General features: G+C 41.5%; 1 long non-coding RNA gene across 1 annotated transcript; it reads left to right on the top strand.

Annotated features, from left to right (window-relative positions):
• The first annotated feature begins 245 nt into the window (after positions 1 to 245).
• Positions 246 to 21,810, top strand: LOC114770487 (uncharacterized). The gene is made up of 3 exons (XR_003743345.1): positions 246 to 287; positions 21,310 to 21,436; positions 21,533 to 21,810. It is a non-coding gene; the product is annotated as an uncharacterized LOC114770487 (long non-coding RNA).
• The last annotated feature ends 937 nt before the right edge of the window (positions 21,811 to 22,747 follow it).

Raw genomic sequence — 22,747 nt, forward strand, 5'->3', positions numbered from 1 at the left:
ATCTCATGTCTTCATACGTTAATCTATTTCTGTATTTCCTACGACCCAGGGATTTATCTTCATCTTTTTCCACCCCTCCTCCCTTCAGAGCAGAGCATAATTACCATGTTGGAGGCAGACATATACATTTTTGACGATCGCCTATTTAACAGAGGTCCTCTGTTGAATTACTTCATCAGAATCCATGGTAGATGTGCACTTGAAGGTGTAAGACTGTGTACCTGGAGGACGGCAAACCTGGCCTTGTCAGATACAACTGAAAAGAAAAAGCTCACACATGACAACAAGTAAGCAACGTTTCTGTTAGTATTTTGATGGTCACAATCACTTACTGGACCTTTCTGAAAAGAATCTAGTTTCAGGATATAAATCTGACCATATTAGGGAAAAAAAAGACTTTCAATCTGGTATCAACTTTCAATCGGATCTGTATTTATGCAAGTTGACTGCCCTTCTGCAACTTCGGAGAAAGTTTGATCAGATTAAAGCTGAGACACAAACTATGCCCTATAAACTCAATTTCACTGCCTGTCTATAGCTTTAATGGGGTGATAAAGAATGTAAAGCATCTAAACAAGAAACCTGTCATTGGTTCAGAGCTCATAACCTGGTGTCAGTGACAGAAAAAGCGAGTTGTGGGGTGAAATCTGACTTTTCAAAGTCTGAAACCGTGAAAAAACGTGTAACAGTCTTCACATCGGAGAGTGTGTGGGATTCTCAGCCCTACAGCAGCACTTCGATGGCGATGCGTTGCTCTCTATTAAGGCTAAAGCGGTTTGCCTTGATAGTGTCTGGCCTGTGGGTCATTAGGTTGATGTCTGCAATGCCCAGAACCGCTTCTCTGGGAGACAGAGGTGGAATTTATTCCAAACGATGGCGAGCCTGTTTCACACCAGCAGATCCCGCCAGAACAGTTTTACTGAATAATGCATGGTGCTTTGAGGAAAGAAATTGATAATGCTCAACTTTTTTGGAAGTGTTAGTGTTAATGTTAGAGTTAGTGTTATTTGGTTACCTTCAACCGGTGAATTATAAAAATAATAAGTCCTCTGTTGTTCTTAAAACCAACTACCTGTTATTCTATGAACTATTTCCTATTCTATGCTATAAATACCATCTAATATAGCATCTAATATGGCATGACATCATACATGTATATATATACATACACACAGTGGGGCAAAAAAGTATTTAATCAGCCACCAATTGTACAAGTTCTACCACTTAAAAAGATGAGAGAGGACCGTTATTTTCTTCATAGGTAAACTGTGACAGACAAAATTAGAAAAAAAATCCAGAAAATCACATCCTCTGATTTTTAAAGAATTCATTTGCAAATTATGGTGGAAAATTAGTATTTGGTCACTAACAAACGAGCAAGATTTCTGACTCTCACAGACCTATAACTTGTTCTGTAAAAGGCTCCTCTGTCCTGCACTCATTACCTGTATTAATGGCACCTGTTTGAACTCATTATCAGTATAAAAGACACCCGTCCACAACCTCAAACAGTCACACTCCAAACTCCACTATGGCCAAGACCAAAGAGCTGTGTAAGGACACCAGAAACAAAATTGTAGACCTGCACAAGGCTGGGAAGACTGAATCTGCAATAGGTAAGCAGCTTGGTGTGAAGAAATCAACTGTGGGAGCAATTATTAGAAAATGCAAGACATAGAAGACCACTGTTAATCTCCCTCGATCTGGGGCTCCACGCAAGATCTCATCCCCCGTGGGGTCAAAAGACGCGTTCCCCTGCTTAAGTCAGTACATGTCCGGGCCCGTCTGAAGTTTTCTAGAGAGCATCTGGATGATCCAGAAGAGGATTGGGAGAATGTCATATGGTCCAATGAAACCAAAACAGAACTTTTGTTAAAAACTCTACTTGTCGTGTTTGGAGGAGAAAGAATGCTGAGTTGCATCCAAAGAACACCATACCTACTGTGAAGTATGGGGGTGGAAACATCATGCTTTGGGGGTGTTTTTCTGCAAAGGGACCCGGATGACTGATCCGTGTAAAGGAAAGAATGAATGGGGCCATGTATCGTGAGATTTTGAGTGAAAACCTCCTTCGATCAGCAAGGGCACTGAAGATGAAACGTGGCTGGGTATTTCAGCATGACAACGATCCAAAACACACCGCCTGGGCAACGAAAGAATGGCTTCGTAAGAATCATTTCAAGGTTCTGGAGTGGCCTAACCAGTCTCCAGATCTCAACCCCATAGAAAATCTTTGGAGGGAGTTGAAAGTCCGTGTTACACAGCGACAGCCCCAAAACATCACTGCTCTAGAGGAGATCTCCATAATTTGCAAAAAAAAAAAAAAAAAATCAGAGGATGTATATATATATTAGAGGTGGGCATAGAATAATTTTCTTAATATAGATTAATCTCACTGGAATCTTGGAATTAATCTAGATTAATCTAGAGTAAGAAAAAAAATTACTCTTGATTAATCTAGAGTAAGAAAAATTTATCTAGATTAATCTAGAGTAAGCAAAATTCTCGTTCTCGCCCCTACAGTGCAATTCGGCTAGGTATACATCCGCGCTAAAATATCAAGGTGAAAGTCATCATAGTGTAGCGGTTCTTCTTCTGCGTTGTTTAACTTTTTGATTTCGTTTCTTGAACCACAAATGAGAGATTTTCTGTGCAAAGTGTATTCTGTACAAAAAGGTCGCGTCAGAACATCGAGTCACACATCGCGTCTTTCTGCACCTCTCTCTACAATATACAGTATTAAAAGAACATAAAAAAAATATTCACAAAATAACACACATGCAAAATATTCCTAATATGTACATAAATTAAAATGAAAGAAATAACTTTTTGCACACAAACCCCCCGCACCTCTCACAGCTCACGCCATGTGTCCAAGAGACCTGAGCCGGGTCTCAAAAACAAAATAAAAGTCTTTAGGAAATAAGAAAATAAAAGACACAAGAAAGAAGAAATATACTTATAAATCTATTGCCGTTAACGTGCTGCGTTAACGTGAGACTCTAGAGAGACTATAGAGAGAGAGAGAGAAAGAGAGAGAGAGAGAGAGTCACTCATCATTCATTCTCCAGGTTTGGAGCAAAACTCTAGTTTGAGAATATTTTTAAATGTATTGTTCAGTTTTGCTTTGCTCAGTGGCGCCTCAATGGTACCTTGGCAGGTCGGGATTTGAACTGGTAAACCTTCTGATTACAGTTCTGTTTCCTATTCCACCACTGCCCCGATACATATATCATTATATCACAATGCAGGAAGGTGTTTAAGGGATGCCATTTTATTAGAAATAACGTTGTCTAATTAGCTGAACAATCAAAAAAATGTTTTGTTTAGGAAGGCTTACATTCTTATCTAGTGCAAGTTGAGAAAATAAAAAGCAGACCAAAAAAGCTCTTATTTCATATCATTAAAACATGTTGAATTACAGTGTTTATAAGTAATTAATTAAAAGTTTTGGGGTTAGACATGTTTTGTCCCAATTCTCAAGATGGGAAACAATTTATTGGTAAATATGGTGTAAATATAGTTATTTATGCTGTTATGATTATAGCAAAACATTCCAGTGTATTAATTTTGACATCAGGGGCAATTAGATTTTTATTTTCAAAGGCCTTGCCTGTACGCCTGTGACAACCTGCACCACGATCCCATGACCCGTTTCATGAGGCTCAGAGATTCTCAGGAGGAGGTCATGCCGCGGCGAAGCTAAAAATCAATCGCAGGTCTGATCATACACCTAATGCAAAGTGGCAGTGAGTGACGTTTACACTCCATCTCTCTCTAGATCTACACACCACTTCACATGCCACTTCACAAAAACTGCCTTTGGGACACTGACAGGTCAATCAATCGATCGACGCACTTCTCAAAAACTCATGCATAACAATACTGAAATTTAAACGCGTGCCTTATTGTCAACAGAGACCAATCACAAGGTCTGAAAGTCATGAATAAATGCCTGTTAATAAGATATGAATATAATAGACAGCGATTAATCAGCTCTACCGCCGACAGTTATTGACAAGTCAGGGCACCGCGGAAATCAGGAACGCCTTTTCAACCTTGTTTCGCCTGCCTGCCATAGGAGGCAAATCGCACCCCCTCCTAATCGCCTCTACTAATTAATGCAATTACTGCAGTTCAGTAATGGAGAGCCTTAAACAGGGCATTTCCACGAACACATAACCAGCGGTTTAGCCCGGCCGGAGGTGGAGGCCCCTTTGGGAGACGTTCTCATGAATATTTACTTGTTCAAAATCAAATTAGCGGCATAATTCGATGTCATTAGTAGCCGTCGAAAACATTTACATGCATTTCCTCTCATCCACTCTGCGCTGCGAAGGTTTAAACGCCAGTGGGCACAACGCCGTGCCCAGGCAGTATGTTTCGGGCTGGTTCCCTTCAGCTTTCTTGTCAAATCGGGAAAGGAAATACGAACAAACACAAATACCCACAACCTTCGGGCGCCAGCATAGATCCAAATGACCAAAAGAAAAACAGGGGTCTGGTAATTTAACGGGGTGTGTACACTTTTTATGTCCACTGCATGTTTATATAGATTTCCAACGGTGATGTGCAACCATGACAAAAAAAACAACCTTTATGTCGGCGTGTTCGGAATTCTCTTCTAAAGGAAGAGAAGCACGGTGCCCTTGACTGAAGTATGCTTTTAGGCACTCGCATGTGAAGTGCAGCGACTCGATTCAGTCATTCTTTTAAGGATCGCATGCTGGTGTACGCACTGCAGAAACATACGGACACTTGACTACTAAACTAGCGTTCAAATACAGGGGAGTTGTTTGCTGATACAAAATTTTGTGCTTCTGTGGGTATTCATTCTGTGGAGCATTTGTGAGGCGGAGAAGGCGTGGCTCAAAATCTTCGTTTGAGTTCTTCCCCATGAAACTCATGCAACCACGCCTTTATAGACCTTGTACAAAACGTTGGAAGCTGTACCATCCGTGCCACCTCTGCCACGCCCCCAGCAGTCGAACTCTCCCCTGTATGAGTGTGTGTTCTTCCGGGGCTCACTAGCACCCTGATTATTCCCACCGGTTCTTCATCACAGGTAAGTGGTGGTAATCACGGGTGCTTAGCAGGGTAATGTCTTCTGATCGGTGATTGGTTAGTTTAGCGGTAATGGGTCTGTCCACTCCTCTTTATAACCAGCCGGTCCCTTTAGTCCTGCGTTCGGTCTCCCTCACACAACCAGAGTTTGTTGCTGCACCGCATGCTGTCCTTAACGGCAATTGACAGTGAACCCCACAGAAGGACTGGAACTCAACTCTTCCCCTCTAGTCTCACTAAAGCTCTGCCACGCCGGTTCGAAGCCTGGGAAAGACAAGGGCGATCTTTGGCTGAGGGCCTCGTGGAAGATCCCTCAGTGGCACCTTGGTGGATCAGGATTCGAACCGGCAACCATCTGGTTACGGGGCTGCTTCCTTAACCGCTAGGCCACCCAGGGAAGCCACACAGCGAAAATCCTACAATTACAGGTTCGCGTTTTCTTTTTGTCTGCATGTGGGAGCCTGAAGAAAAGGTAATTGGACCGTGTGGGGATGTTTTATTGCACTTTAGGTCTGGGTCCCTGATACACATATTACATATTTTCTCACCTCGTTGCGAGATTCTTTCGTAGCCAGACACATTTCTTGCTGCATTCTAGGAAAATCAAAACCAGAAGACACCGGCTCTGACTAATGTAATTAAAGGTTGTACATCAACTCGATCACCCACAAAATCACAGGTCACAAATGCTGCTTGCTTCCACCACACCCCGGAGTGGTAATTAGTAATTTCAGTAATTGCTTAATCCGCACAGGGTGAGGGGGCAACATGGGGAGAGCATGCAAGCTCCGCACACACAAGACAAGAGCCTGGACGTGGACCCCACCCCGGGAGGTGGGGTGTATAGGTTGTTAATAACATCGATTTTCATCAGGTATGGAGCCCCAAGAATAGCTGATTACTTGCTGAAAATGGAGAGTTGAAGCGGACAGTCCGCATTTTGATTCCAGGCTACCTTCCCCTCTGAGGGACGGTGCTAATGCAATCGAAGCAGCTTCTCACTCATCATGGAGCACAGCAGATCAGACCCTCACCTGCAAAACGGCTGACACTAGGACGTCTGGTCCCATTCCATTCTGAGGCCTGATTGGCTGACACCTGTGACCACACATCAATAGAATTACATGCTAATGCCTCTAGACGAGCTTTTTGTTGTTGCTGCTGGTATGTTGCTAGGCAACAACAATGCGCAAACACATTGCATAGCAAAAGAATTGTCTACCTTGACGACTATTCTGTGAAAAATCCATCATTGTTAATAAAAGCAATAAAACGTTTGTGAAAATGACTCACGGTAACATTTTGTGACTCTTTTGTGACAGGAATCATGATAATGCGGAGCCTCTCTGCTCATGTCACCTTCTCTTTCAACAGAGGTGATAATAAGAGTTCTTGAAAGTGAATTTTAAATGATAAGGTTGTATTAATGTATATTAGAGCATGTATATTATAGATTATAACATTTTGTGGAGAACATGAGGTTCTTTCAGAATGAAACGATGGGCCTGACGAATGACAAGGCAGGAACAGGACATTCTGAAACTGTTTTATCTGCCGAGGAAACGTTTTCCAACCTCTGATGTTCACAGATCTCGAGTTTTGGGCTTCAGAACTGGAAAACAGCTAATAGGATTCTTGACCTCACATGGCGCAGCAGAAACAGGGATTTAAAGTTCTCGCTCAGCAGAAGCTACAACTGTAATTATCCAGTCAAGAACCCAGCTGGAGGTCACGTGAGCGAGCAAATAACATGAAACAGACCCCATACGTCCACTCCGCAGCGGGCTGGTCACTTTGTGTGGACTTGGGACCATCATGTCCCACAACCGGGTGAGTAAGAAGAGAGACAATGTGAGCGAAGACATAGTGGCGTCTCTCAAGCACTACAACTAGAACCGTCAATCTTCACAACTCACCACCTTAGAGCTTTCTACTTATCTTTAAATGAACGCAGCTGCGTCTTGCTTACTGTACGCCCACAGACACACGTCCTGTCAACGCTTGAGCGTGGAAGTGCCACTTACAGTCACTTAATTCACAATAAGCCCGGCTGATTGTCTACTGCATTTGTTAAAATTGCATAAATTCGCACGACGGGGGACGGAGGACCCAAGTGCAAGTTTTCAAACAAAACCGGACTTATTCATGTGAACAAAAAGGGGGCTGAGACCCCAAAACGAGTTTCACAGGTTAAGCAAAACTCACGTTAAACTGGATGTAGCCATTAGAGCACTAGTCACAGAGACAACAATCAGTGGTGACATGAACATCCGTGACAACATCAATAATTAAATAATAAAATGTGTTTTGAATTATTTTGTGGTTGTGTCCTTTCCAACATGGCGCTAGCATTTATGGGTGAAATATCGACAACATCGAAGCAGGGGATACTGTTGCGGGTAAAGTGGAGGAAAAAAAAGTGGACAAATAATGACCCATTGACCCATGACCCATTTTATTATTAAATTTTTGGTGTATTTATATATTTTGGCACTCATAGCTCTCCATAGCATGACATCACCCCATTCAAAATTAATGGGATACGCCTCTGTTGCCACACTTTTGTCTGTAATAGTTTTAAATATTACAGCAAGCTATTAATGTTAGTTCTTCAGAAAATCTGTGATTCATTTGTAAAAAAAAAAAAAAAAAATAGAAAGATTCTATAACAGAAATGGCCCTCAAGTCACAAAACGTCATCGAAAAGAGCTCCCTCTCCTATTGCTGAATCTCTTTAAATCCAACTGGATCATGTGAAGAAGTTGTGATGGCATTACATTCCACTCTAGGTTTCCAGTACCATACTACAAACATTATGACTATGGAGGTGGCCAGATATCAAGACGATTGTCAAGAAGACAGAAATGAAAACAGAAGACAGAAATGAAAAATTATATCGTAATTTAATTAGAATACCTTAATGAACTAAATCGCTATAGAAACCAATGGATGTAGTATAGGACACAGGACAAACTGTAGGTGAACGCAGGGGTCCACCTGTCATATCTGCTAAATATACTTATTAAATTAGAAGAACCACCATCGCCAACCCTGCAAAACTGAACATGAAAAACTTCCAAGACACCGAATCTCCTGCTTTTCCCATCGATCATAGCATCACCAAGTAATCTTACATAAGCCAGTGCTTTGACTTCTACTCCTCATCTGGCTTTGATTTGCGGGCGCCACGGGATGATAGAGACCCAGTTCAATATTTTTGTGCATCTCGGCACCATTAAACTCCCGTCAGCTTTCAGAAGCCTTCAGACAGGCACCTATTTCACACGTCAATGGACTTTCTGTCCTCCACCACAACCCCATACAGGCGAATCACGATTGACCAGCAGCCGACTCTTTACTGGATCTTGGCTGAGAGCTGTTTCTCAGGGACACTCTGAAATTCAGAAACGACACTGGCAACGTGTTCCGCAAAATGGATGAATGGGGGTCTAATCTGATAATTGCAGCAAAACCGCCTTTCTTCTATCTCCCATGCTTGACATTACGAGTCACCTACTTGATAGAGAAGTGCTTCTGGCCAACGCAGCCTTCACATTCCCCATCGAGACGAAACAAATATTCCTGTATAAATTCCTCCATTTTGATCTGCAGAAAAGGCCACATAAAGGGACAGGATTTTCTTGGCTGCAGTAGGGTTGGCATCAGAGAACTGGAAAGCACCAGAACTTTCGGTACTTCAAAATAGTTGTCTGCTCAGGTATCAAAGGTTATGCCAGTTATGGTTTATGGTACAACATTTAACAATAACTGTTTTATATTACACTACAGTCCAAAGTCTGGATTTGAGGAATCCAAAGCAAGAAATATACTTAGTATTTGTTGAATCAGGAGAAAGTAAAGTATGTTAGATGATTCTTCCTCTTTTTACCTTCATGACTGCTTTGTTCATTATTATCATCATCAAAGCCACTTCATGAGATGCTCATAAACATGAGTGAATGATAAGAAAGTGTTCAGCAAAAACATTCAGGACTGAAACCGTCCCCAACTTAAAGCGAGAGAAGACAAGAGTGTTAAATTCTGCCATCACAGCAAAAGCTCCGTGGTTTGGAAAGACACAAATCTTCAACGTTTTGCCTATGTTTATAAAAATTAACCTCACATGTGATATTTCATAGTCCTGTGTCTTCAGTTTTGTTCTATAATGTACAAAATGTCACACCGATGGGACGGAGAAGGTGGTGAGTAGATGCATTCAGTCATTTGACTGGTAGTGTATATTGTATTTAAGGAGACAAATTCCTTGTGTGTGTGTTAACATACTTGATTCTGATTCTAATAATCAGAATCAAATACCTCGCAAAAATCAGAAACCCAGTATCTCCTCTTATTGGAATACTTTCTACAGTCAAGAAAAAAAACATTCACTATACAGCTATATCCAACTTCTGTGTGAAACATTTTTTATTGCAAATGTGTATTTGAAGATTAATGTCAACCAAAATGCATTGAAAATGCATTGGACTGAAGGTTATCCTTTTTAAATAATTTGTTAAAACAAATTAGCCCTTTTCACTATATTCTTTATTAAGATGCAATAGTATACACAAAACTACATTTTACGAAAGAAGACATTGTAAGAATTTGACGCAGTTAAAGGAAATCTGCCACTCCAAAAAAATTTTTTTTACTTCAGTTGAACCCCAATAAGAATCTGGTGTACCACTGGTTCCAGTACTGGTTTTTACTGGCATCAAAGCGTTCCAAGCCAGAAGGAGCAAATGCTGTCCTTGCTGGCTGAAAAAAACACGTTCAGACATCCATCCATCTATTTTCCGAATCCACTAAACCTACCTCTGCCATACGGGGTTGCACTGGCAATTCCCATCTCCAGGTGCAAGACTGAAACCAAGTGAATGTTGTCTAATGAGGTTTACCAGCTTCAATAAAGTCAAACAAAGACCCGAAAAGGTCACCTAACAATATCATGACACAAAAAGTGAATTAAGTGGCTGCCCTGAAGGTTGTGTGGTTTCGTACATGTCAAGGGAATTGTAAGACAAATTGAATGTTTTACACTTCATTTTATTTCGTTAAAGCTGTGCATTGAAGAACATATAACTTAATATTGTGTCGCATATTTCGTGTACTGTACTTGGATTATAAGAAATAGTAAAAAAATTTGAGCCAAAGCTACACTGAGTCTAGGTCAATGTAGCTTGTTCTACTGTGTGCCATAAATGTGTTCAGTGCTGTATTCTGTTACAGTATATTATGTGCTCAGATAACACAAAAAATTAACACGTGTGGTTAATTTCATGAGAAATTAGTCAGTGATAAATGCACAACAAGTAAAACAATGTGGGCCAAAACAGTCGTTTTCTTTACATTTTTTATTATGTTTGTGCATAAAATTAATTCAAATGCTTAAACTAACTGCCTAAATTGTTGATCAATTGTTGGTCTTTCTCTTGTATTTGCAAAATCGGTACGTAGGTGTTAAGCTTTATGTAACACATTTTTTTAATTATTTATCTTATTTCTTGAAAAAAATGCTATATTCTAAATACTGGCTTTTCAAAATGTCACCTGGACTGAATACAGATACTTCTTTGTTGAATTTGTTATATCACAGTTACTTGAATTCCATTTCATCCCAACCCTGGTTACCATGGTTATAGGCTATAACCCAGCTGTAATATACCATTTGCGTTGAGCTTCTTCTAACCGTCTCCTGTTATCATCTGATTTATTATTGCAGAATGGCCTTTTTCCTGGAAATCTGGTTATTTATTATATATTACACTAGTTTATGCACTCTTACCTAGATTCAATTGTTATAAATATATTTCTAGGCAAAAGAGATCCAAAAGTCATCCTGATAAGCAACAATTAGAGTACTTTGTCACCGACACAATTCTCCTGTCTCCACAGTTCTTTCTATTTAAAACCAGAGTGGGTGTGAGACACCATTTTGGGCTTTTTTTACTTATGCCAAGGCACACAGCACATTCCATGCAAAATCAGCGCGGTGAGAGTCATCCCTAATCGCTGCGCTCATCAGTGCCGTCCTCCTCAGGAACAGGCTAATGATTCAGCCCTCAAGTGACACGCCAGCTACTCCGAGGCTGGAGAAAGAGAAAGTTAAACCCCTGCTTATTACGCTCTGGCAGCCATTATTCCATCCCCGTGGTACGCCACTGTTCGGGAGAGTCTGGGACCTGCCCTCCCTGTGAGCCGAATGTGTATGAAGGACGATGAGTGCACGATGAGTGCAAATGTCATGAAAAAGCAGAGTAACTCTGATGACACAAAGACAATGAAGGACGGGGAGGATTTTTTTTCAAATGAGGTTAGAGACCATGATGAATGAATGATGGTGAATGCATGGAATTCTGAGCTGGTCACACAGAAAGGTCACCTTTTAAAAGAAGAGGTTCAAACGTAAGAATCTTAAATACATCTTCTTTTAAAATATTTTTGAAAAGTGTTTTCTTCAGGTAAAGCCATAAATATAAGGTGTTCGGCACGTAATCCTCACTAAACAACACGTAGAAGGTGCACAGCAGTGTCCTCGGTACAGTATATCCCTACAATAACTCTGCCCACCCTGATGGTTTTATTTTTTTTATTAGCTGTCAAAACCGATGGACTCACAACATGTGATAAGACCATCTTCTGTGTATACAGAAATTGATACAGTAATTGATAAACCAAGAGATAAAAGTTGTTTGTTAATTATTTATCATCTCGTAAATATGAAATTAACTAGCTGTATCATATTTTTTGCAATGTTTGAGCACAAACTCTGAAACATACTGACGTTTACGTACCTCTGCATTTGTCCCAAGTATAGAGATGGTCCTAAAAGCCAGCCTAACCACTCATATTAGCATATTAACGTACTGTATAACTTCTGATCGCTCATGCAGGCCTTTGAGAGTGAGTGAGTTTGAGAGTGTAAAATTATTTCCACAAAACTGCCTTTTGTTCCTAGAACTAAATGAGAACATTTTTCATTTTAATTCAAGATTAAAATTCCATTTAGGATCAGCCCCTTTTCTCCCCTGGAGGAGGGAACACCAGTCGTTTGAGTGGCAATTGAACAATTTGGATCTCAGATGACTGAAAACATTTAAAGGCTTCAGGGAGTGCCGGCGCTTTGTTGTTATAATGAATTATATCGCCCGATGCAATTATCATGCAACACTGGGGAAGATATTAAATGTTAATGGGGCGTCCATTTTCACCTGGCACACAAGCGCCTTTTCATCAGCATAATCTGGCCGGGCCTCAGCTGCACCGAAACTGGAAAATGACAATACACTAAAGGCGTGATAACATGCACAGATGGTGGAAAAGTAAAAGTTACGTATAACGCCGGCTCGATGAAGCATAGCAGAATAGCATTTTTCTCTGCATGTGTGTATGTGTGTATGTATATAAATGAAGTTAGATGAGAGCTGATGTGAGCCGTCGAGAGGCACAAGGGCGATCCCTCGACTTGACAAAGGCGATAAATAAACTCGCTCTCTTATCAGAAATAATGCAGATGTCTGGAAGGCCTGATGACTCACGGCACTCTTCCTGCATGGAGGGATGCGAACATTAAGTAATGAGAACGTACCTGACGATCATTTACACAGACAATGCTGATGCACAGCCAGCCACAGCCAAGTGCAGGGGAAAGAACGAGCGGAAGAGTCTGGCAAATGGGGCATTAAAGAGCAGCGAAGGCTGAAAGAAGAGCTCGGTTTAAGCTGTTACAACAATCACATGCAGATGACATTGAACACTGAACGTAAACATCCAAGGAACCAATAACAAGAGAAATTATATTGCATTACAAACTGATATTATTACACCAGGTCTGGCGGCGAAAGCACCAGGTATCAGGTCAGCATTTGGCAGTGATGGTGAACCATTGGCTGTTAGAGTGTCTATTGTACAACAAAGCAGGTCTTATTTGATTACTGGTCATCACTAAATCTCATAAAATCCTTCTGGTCGAGGAGTTTAAGTGTCATATGTACAACGAGACAGATTCTGGGGCATTCTTATGACCGCAGAATTGAATAAAAATAATGCCATAAAAGGTGCAAATTTGAATTTCAGGTTCTTACTAGCTTTGCCATAAGGAGTGGGATGGAGTCAAATTTTAGTAGCAGCTTCTACCATAAAGGCACAGGTTGAGGAAGTACTAACGTTTTACCTTCATCTAAGTGAATCATCCAAATATTAGAATATTTTTAAATGGACGGCAGCTAGGACTGGAAGATATGGACAAATATATTAAACATTTTTTAAATCCAGAAGTTTACATTGGATTAACCCATTACAGACATTTCATAAAGTTTGCTTCTAATTGAAGTAAGAACATTTCTTTAGCATTTCTTTTTTCAAATCATGAACAAGTACAAGTCTCTAGTAAATAAATATCTTTAAAAACCAAAGCCCTACAAATTCTGCCAGTTCCCCTGAAGGGAATGTGGACGTGCCTAGTCTATCCCACAGGTCCCTTGAATGAAGTGATCATTCAAGTTGTGGGGCAGTGGTGGCCTAGCGGTTAAGGAAGCAGCCCCGTAATCAGAAGGTTGCCGGTTCGAATCCCGAGCCACCAAGGTGCCACTGAGGTGCCACTGAGCAAAGCACCGTCCCCACACACTGCTCCCCGGGCGCCTGTCATGGCTGCCCACTGCTCACTCAGGGTGATGGGATAAATGCAGAGGACAAATTTCACTGTGTGCACTGTGTGCTGTGCTGCTGTGTATCACTTGTGACAATCACTTCACTTCATTTGATGACCCATTGTTGGGATTCAGCGTGAACACAAATCTAGCCAATATCCTCAATAAACCTCAATTTATCCTCAATAAATATTATGCAGATAGACAGATGGGCTCAATGAAAGTGAAAGCGAAGTGATTGTCATTGTGAAACACTGCAGCACAGCACACGGTGACACAATGAAATGTGTCCTCTGCATTTAACCATCACCCTTGGTGAGCAGTGGGCAGCCATGACAGGCGTCCGGGGAGCAGTGTGTGTGGACGGTGCTTTGATCAGTGGCACCTCGGTGGCACCTTGACGGACCGGGATTTGAACTGGCAACCAGCGATTATGCTGAAATGTTCTCTAAAGCCTTTTTCTAAAAGATATAGCTATGCACAATCTTTTTTTTTTGCATGATTTGAATAAGGGTGCTGCAAGTTTGTGGAGATAAAAGTATGTAAATGAAGGAGTTGCATGATTCTAACATTTTGCTACAGCCAACTGTGACCTGACTCATGCATTCCGTAAAACCAATTCCCATTACATTTGCATACTTGTATACTTGTGGGTTTTCCTATGAGTCCTCACGCTCCAGCGCAGGGTCAAGTGCTTCCACCGCTGGCCCTCATGACCACCCACCCACAACATTTCAAGTGTTTTGCGGGTGAAATTCAAAATAAACACCCACCCACCCACCAACTCAGCGTCACTCCCGTTCGCAGCTAGATTTAAGAGCCGGTTCATTATGTACGCTTGTGCTGAGCTACTGTAGTGCACAAATTCAACTCCGGAGCCAATAATAGCACTGTGTGGACCACCCTTCAAACACAGAGGCAAGTGCTTCCTTTGTGAACATACTGTATATAACTGCTCATCGCCCTCTATATCTTTATAAATTAGAAATCGAATAAATTATAAATATGTTGATTATTGGTTGCCATTTTTTTTTCCTCATTATCTTTGTAGGCAATTGATATATTAAAATTGAACTTCTGTTCAATGTTATCCAGAATAATGGTGTTTAAAGGCCACAAGAAACGCAATATATATAATATTTGGAACAAAGGTTCGTTATTTTTTTAATTAATGGCAGCATAACATAGATTGATATTGAATTAGAAGAATTTCTGATTATCACTCCAGGTGACAGTGAAGTAATCGTCATTGTGATACACTGCAGCACAGCACACAGTGACACAATGAAACGTGTCCTCTGTATTTAACCATCACCCTTGGTGAGTAGTGGGCAGCCATGACAGGCGCCTGGGAGCAGTATGTGGGGACGGTGCTTTGCACAGTGGCAACTCAGTGGCACCAGCAACCTTCCGATTACGGGGCCGCTTCTTTGGGGCAGCGCTAGGTCACCACTGCCGCTATGAAACCTGGAGAATACGGGTATCGAGGCTAAGCGAGCGCTCTACCATTTGAGGAAATACCCCTGAAAGGATGCCAATCCCAATTGAGGATATATTAGCGCTAGGTAAGAGGGTTCACTCCCGTTCTAAAACTGTGGAAAGAGATCATTCTGAAGATCATTGGCAAAAATAAAGGTGTATGAAGAACATGCTGCCTTGGGTTGTGCAGTGTCAATTTTAGCTTTATGCTAACTGCCTCGCTTGATTACTGAAAAAAGGGGAAAGTCAGGTTTCAGGAAGAACAAACCTTCAGAAAACACATTGCCGAATCGTCTAAAATAAAGCAACTGAAATTTCCTTGAAATTTCTGATGATCAGAAAAAGTACGATCAACAGGATCTAGTAGCCGTTGATGCCTACTGTTTCCACATGCTGGAAAAATACGTTTTCGTGTGTCACTATGCCACATTTAGATGAGAATTTAGACAGAGAACATGGAACAGGCCTGGACAAAAGTGACGGTACCCCTAACGTAATATTTTTGCTGCACAACCTTTTGAGGCAATCACTCCAATCGAAGAATTCCTGTAACTGTCAATGAGACTTCTGCACCTCTCAGCAGGCATTTTGGCCCACTCCTCAAGAGAAAACTGCTCCAGTTGGTTCAGGTTTGAAGGGCACCTTTTCCAGACGGCATGGTTGAGGTCAGGGCTCACAGAAGGCCACTTTAGAATTGTCCAATGTTTTCCTCTTAGCCATTCTGGGGTGTTTTTAGCTTTACTTTACTTTATTTTGCAGACGCTTTTATCCAAAGCGACTTACAGGACTTACAGCTGAGACCAAGCTTCATGACACTGGCCAGCACATTTCTCCTTAGAATTCCTTGATAGCCTTGAGATTTCATTGTACCCTGAACAGATTCAAGACACCATGTGGTAGATGCAGCAATTTTCCTCCTGCGGCCACGTCCAGGGTGGTTGGATCCCATGGATCTTAAATAATATGTACAACTGTAGTCACAGGAACATCTAGCTGCTTGGAGATGGTCTTATAGCCTTTAACATGCTTGGTTATAATTTTCTTTCTAATCTCCTGAGACAATTCTTTCCTTCGCATCCTCTGGTCCCTGTTGAGTGTGGAACCCACCACGTCACCAAACAACACAGTGATTACGTGGAGCCCTACACACCTTGAATTACCATGTCCATTTAGTCACATTATTTTCAGTCTTTTCTAGGGGTCACTTTTATCCAGGCCTGATTTTCATTGGTTAACCTTCACAGAATTGTTATTTATTATTACTTTTGTCAGATTCAGTTTTTCTTTCAAAAGAAGAATTTTGTCCACGTCTGTATACTTATACCAGCTATTGAGCGTATGAAACATCTTCCCTTGTACGTTTATATAACCATTTGTCCAATCAAATATGATTCGTGTATTTTAGCAAAGAAACTAAAACCTTCAATAATGCTAAAACTCATATGATAAATGCCACCACTAGAAAGGTGTCCTGCTTTAGCATCGAAGCCATTGTGATGCCGCTAGGCGTAACCCTTTAGCAGACGTACTCAACATGTCCTTGCAGAGAGCGAATTTAAAGTATGCATGTGTGTGCAATGCCCATGTCTTTGTTCAGCTATTGCATCCAGAAAAATAGAATTCCTTTACACACCAAGGTCGGCACACAAGCAGCAGTGCACAAGACAATCTCCAGCTCTCATCATGGAGGAACGACAGATATGTCAGACGAACTTCGCCAAAAGACAAAAGCAGCGAGCAGAAAGCTTTTTGACTGACAGCCTTATCTTTCACTTTCGATATGTGCTTTCCAGCCCATCTCAAAATATGTGAAGGTCATTGTTCATCGAGAACCAGAAAATGCTCTACAGGTCCTGAGTGGCACCGAGTGATACTCTCAGCTGACTTCTGATCCCAGCATTGAGATCTTGTCTGATTGCACGTATGAACATGGAAACACACACACAAAAAAAGAATTGATATTGATTTTGTGACGTCTCTGAAATAACCCTGATGGCACAAATCTTTCTTTGGTTCTGATCTGGCTGTTTCACAGTGAAACTGCCATTACTCTATTGCATCTGTATAAGACTCATATATCGTGCATGTCTAGAACTGAGATTTCCCAGGAAACAAAACAACATTCCATAAAGGTTCTCTCCAAACGTTGCTTAAACATTGATGTAGGTTTTTCTTTCTATCTCAAGGACATGATTAGGGACCTCTGGGGAAAAGTTTATAAGACGTCCTTTTAAAAGCTACTACTACTACTCACTACTTAGAAATAATAAAAATGGTCATTTTCCTACTTTTGGCAATGTTTAGCCATTTCATATGACAGAAATAATCACTCATCATCTTTCCAGTGTAATGGGCGTGATTTATTCACCTTTCAATGGAACCAACTTTGGCTGAAACCCACCAAATTAATGCTCACGCTACAGTGGGTAACAAACACATACACCTCACACATCAATTATGCATAACGACATTCAACCATGGTGGTAGAAGCCTAGCGGTTAACCATGCCTATCTATGAGCCAGAAGACCCCACTTACTACCATTGTGTCCCTGAGCAAGACACTTAGCCCTGAGTGTCTCCAGGGGGACTGTCCCTGTAACTACTGATTGTAATTTTAAAAAAGAAACATCATAAAAGGCACTTAATTACATTAATTACATTGCACGGGGGTGCAATGTAATTAAAAAAAATGTCATGATGTTACAAATGTCCAGAGGTCATCTGTTGAGGTTTTGGGATCAGTTTTGGATAGCTTGATTTCAGTCACGTGGTTAGGATGATGCATAATTTTTAGTGGAAGACAGGAAGCGAAAATACAAAATGCGTCTATGGAAATGACAAACCACTCCCTTAGCCATGCCTCTTCTTTACATTTACATTTTACATTTACAGCATTTATCAGACGACTTTATGCAGAGCAACTTACAATCAGTAGTTGCAGGGACAGTCCCCCCCCTGGAGACACTCCGGGTTAAGTGTCTCGGACACAATGGTAGTAAGTGGGGTTTGAACATAAGTCTTCTGTTTTATAGGCGAGTGTGTTACCCACTAGGTTACTACCACCCACGCCCACTGTGTTTCACAATGACAGTCACTTCACTTTCACTTTTCAACCAGGCCCACAACTGAATCATGTTTGTCTAGAGCCGCCATGGCACAGCAAAACAGGAGAGGCACAGCATAAAAGGCCGGAATCTCTAATCCATATAAAAGTATGACAGGCCTGTCTTTGCCGGCACCGATAAAGCACAATAATTAGAGACAGGCAATGACAACTGAATTATCAATGAGGCGTAATTAATCCTCACTCACTTTTCTGTGTTTACCTTGAATAGACATGACACAAAATGGCAAGTGAGACAGGCATCTCTTCCTTTTAGCGCAGAGACAGTCCATTCCTCATGCATGAATACAAGCAATTTGCTCTTAAAATGCACGTGGTGAGGCACGGAAAACGGCAAAATGATCCTCTGACGTGAAAACACTGTCCTCACTGTGCTTAATAATTCATAACAAGCCAGTCTACACTTAATCCACGCCTAAGCTTTTTATTTTTATTTTTATGCTTCCACAGTATCCATTTGAAATCCACTCTGCCGGTATTTATGAGGAAAAAAAATCCCGCTGTAACTGGCTCCACTACACCTGCGTTGATATGATGTGAAAGAATTTTTAGTAAAATGATCTGGTTAACGTGAAAAAAGCAGGACACTCTCCCTAAAGCAACGGCAGCTGTACCTTCTACAAAATCTACAAACTGACCTGCCTCCTTTACACACACACATAAACCGCACATCAGTTTCTCTTTTTAATGAGCCATTTTGTCCGCATTCCCATTGTCTGAATGGAAAATTACACTGCAATTAGAAGTTATATAAGGAGCCCCGTTTGTCACGGCGTGATTGCCGAGTGTTGAGCAATGGCCACCCTGACTCCCTAATCATGGTGGCAAAGGATGCTGGGAAATAGGGACAACCTGGCGCATCGGCTCTTGCTTGTTTTTCAGCAGAGGTCGCTCAGAGTTCGGCAGCCACGACCCCGTAGATGTCCTCTGTGAACAAATCGCATATTCATGAATGTGTTTCGGTGTGGTGCATTTGAGTGTGCTTCAAAACGACAAGGCAATATGCACTTCGTTTATAAAAATGTATCTTACATGAATATTACATTTTAAACACAATATACAGTGCTGTATATATTGTGTATGTAGTGCATGTGGATGTAGAAATAAGTTTCTTTTTTACTGATATTGCCTGTCATGACCAAGATTTAAAAAAAAAAATATATATATATATATATATATATATTTTTTTTTTTTTTTTTTTTTTTTTTTTTTTTTTTTTATTGAGCATAAACAAAGATAATATTACAGCCATTGGAGAAACAGACTTGATAAACTATCATGTTCTGGCAAATGCCGCTATCTGTATTATGACGCAAACAACGCTGGAATCTGCTGCGTTTGTCAATTACTGAGCATGTTCCGTACTTCGTGACTCAGTTTGGGATATAAACTCTCTGTAAAAAATCATTCATAATATTACCATGATGTACTGTGGGAAACATACATTGTCATAGATTATCTTCTGTTTCCAGTTTTGTACATTGTACAACTTGATTGTAATTTGGTTGCAGGCCTATTTATTACTGGGTTTGTTACCCCTTGAATTATTTTCTCTCTTCGTACGTGTTTAAATACTTTTGTTTGTTTGTTTGTTTTTATCATTTTCTATGAACCAGAAGACCGCAAAGTCCCGTTCAAACCCAACTTACTTCCATTGTCTTCCTGAGCAAGACACTTAACCCTGAGTGTCTCCAGGGGGACACTCTGGATAAGGAAGTCTGGTAAATGCCATAAATGTAAATATACATCCTGTCTTTGCATTTATACAGTTTCACTATAGTGACAAAGAGGGCCATGTTTTTCTCACTCATATCTGGATGATTTAAACCCCCTCCTGTCAATACATCCCAAACACCCAGGCATCCATCTCCTCCTTTTCTCCTCTGTTTCCCTCCATTCTCTACGCTTCTGATACCCCTTGTACATAAACGTGACCACGCCCATTTACATTTTTGGCATTTATCAGACGCCTTTATCCAGAGCGACTTACAGGGACAGCCCCCCCCTGGAGCAACTTAGGGTTAAGTGTCTTGCTCAGGCACACAATGGTAGTAAGCGGGATTTGAACCTGGGTCTTCTGGTTCATGGGCCAGGGTGTTACCCACTAAGCTAACACACTGCAGTTCAATGCAATTCAAGCGTTCTGATGAATGCTCAAAAGCAAGGTCAACTGCCCCTGCTCAGCATTGTCACAATGGTAGAAGCATGGTAGAAGGTTGCTTGCTTCATTTTATCATGCAGTACATGTGCTTCACCTCAGACCTGTCCACCCGTCCATCAAGTCCTTCCGAAGGTCGAGCAAGAATGAAATCTGAAGCGGTCCAACCCCGCTGTTCCGGAACCAGCTAGTAAGAAACCAATTGAGATGCCAGATGCCAACCTTCTACCCCGCCCTCCCCTCCCTGACACAGATCCATCAGTGTTACAGCATGGCTCCTTTCAATCTGAGGAATAGCCTTTGTTCTTTGTCTCCTCTTCCCTGTAATTAAAAAATTAACAGAATCACATCGAGTAACTGACCACTCAGTGGTGGAAAATTCATCCCCAAAAGAAGAAATATCCCCGCATGCGTCGCTTGTCATTTAAAGGAAGCATAATTGCGAGCGCACACGAACCACTATGGAAGGCTTTGTGAATGTGGAGTACTCACGCGAGGACGAACGCGCTGGAATTGTAGCATGGTAAGATGAGCGCGCTCACGCTCTCCCTCATCCCTTATTCCACAGGTATACAGATTTTCAAGCGGCGGGCATGCAAGCCAGTTAGGAAGCAGCCCGTGGGGGGCTTCGTGAAGCGAAATCAGGCCGGAGAGTAAATGCCAGGGTTGCCTGCTGTCGTAACCTTTTGAAACACGCCGTATGAAGTCGTGGGCCAGCCGGGAAGCCCTGCTTGGAGGAGAAATTTCAATCCAGAGATTGCATTATTTCGTTTGAAGTGCCGCAGATCTAATCCCAGACGTGATTCATCTTAGTTTTTCTTTTTTTTCTTTTTAGCTATGAAGGGAGGGGGAAGATTTTGTGTGCAGGGGAAATCATGGTCTGAGGAGCACTCTTCAGAATTCCAAGTGAAGACAAAGAGCGAAGTGTTCTCAAGCACTTTGAAAGAAACTACTTTAAAAAGGTGGGTACAATTTGTCATGCCTGAAGATCTTTCCAGCCTGAGACCCATTCATGAGCAATTCAGAAATTTTCATTTTAATGGACTAAAATGTTTCAGAGCTCTCGTAACAGGAAAGCAGCTGAATAGAAGACAAGGCTGAAAGCATCGGGACGTGAGCATGGTCCGAACTGTGCCAGCAGACCAGCTCAGATGAACAACAGGTAATGAACAAAAAATGGGAGGTCAAAACACAAAGCAGACCAGACAAAGATCCAAGGATTTTAACAAAAAGTCAACTAAAAGCAGGCAGCTGTGTTTACTGTGATGCCATTAACAGTGGTTTTTTTATGGATGGAAGGATGGACAGACATGGTTCTCATTGAGATTTGATAGGGTATCGATGCCATCCTAGCGAAAGCAGTGATGTTCAAACAGCGAGTTCTGTGAATTATTCATCGTATCTGAAGTCCGTTGGATAAGATCATTCATTCACAGCATCAACATCAGGTACAAGAGAACACAACATGTGACAAAGCTGACACAGTTAATATGCAAATACACAGTGGAGGGCGCTGTTCTAGAGCAAGTAGTGAAGTGAAGTGTCACATGTGATACAGAGCAGCACAGCACAAGGGGCACACAGTGAAATTTGTCCTCTGCATTTAACCCATCACCTTGAGTGAGCAGTAGGCAGCCATGACAGGCGCCCGGGGAGCAGTTTGTGGGGACGGTGCTTTGCTCAGTGGCACCTTGGCAGATCGGGATTTGAACCGGCAACCTTCTGATTACGGGGTCGCTTCCTTAACCGGTGCCGCTTCCACCTACCATCTGACGATGGTCGCCACGACGTACATAAAGTTTTTCCAAAGAGTGTTTGGCAGGTCCCCGGGGTCTGCTAGACCCTTACTCCCTCAGGAGGTCCCCAGGGTCCATGGAGAAGTATGCAATCAGCTCCGTTGGGGACCTCATTCACGTGCTTTGTGCAATAGACGCCTTTTGCTAGCCTGTGATAGCATGGTGTCTTGTGTTAGCTTCGGTGTGTGTGTTTTTGTTATGAGCTATGAATTTGTTACATTTTGTGCGTGTCCTCTACACACTAAAGTTTTCCCTTTTGGACCACCACTTCCTGTAGGCTATTCTAACGTGAGTTAGTGTAAATAAAAGCACTGTTTGTACGTTTAGTTTGGTTGTGTGTGGGTAACGGAGTCTCCTCTTCTTCTTTGTTGCGTCTATTAAACTCCTAGACTAAGGAACGTGACACATGATGTAGCATTTCAATGCTTGGAGTTTTTGCATCTATTTTACAGTCTACATTAAGCTCAAACGTTTTTT

This window comes from Denticeps clupeoides, chromosome 20, assembly GCF_900700375.1.
Source record: "Denticeps clupeoides chromosome 20, fDenClu1.1, whole genome shotgun sequence".
Classification (NCBI taxonomy): domain Eukaryota; kingdom Metazoa; phylum Chordata; class Actinopteri; order Clupeiformes; family Denticipitidae; genus Denticeps; species Denticeps clupeoides.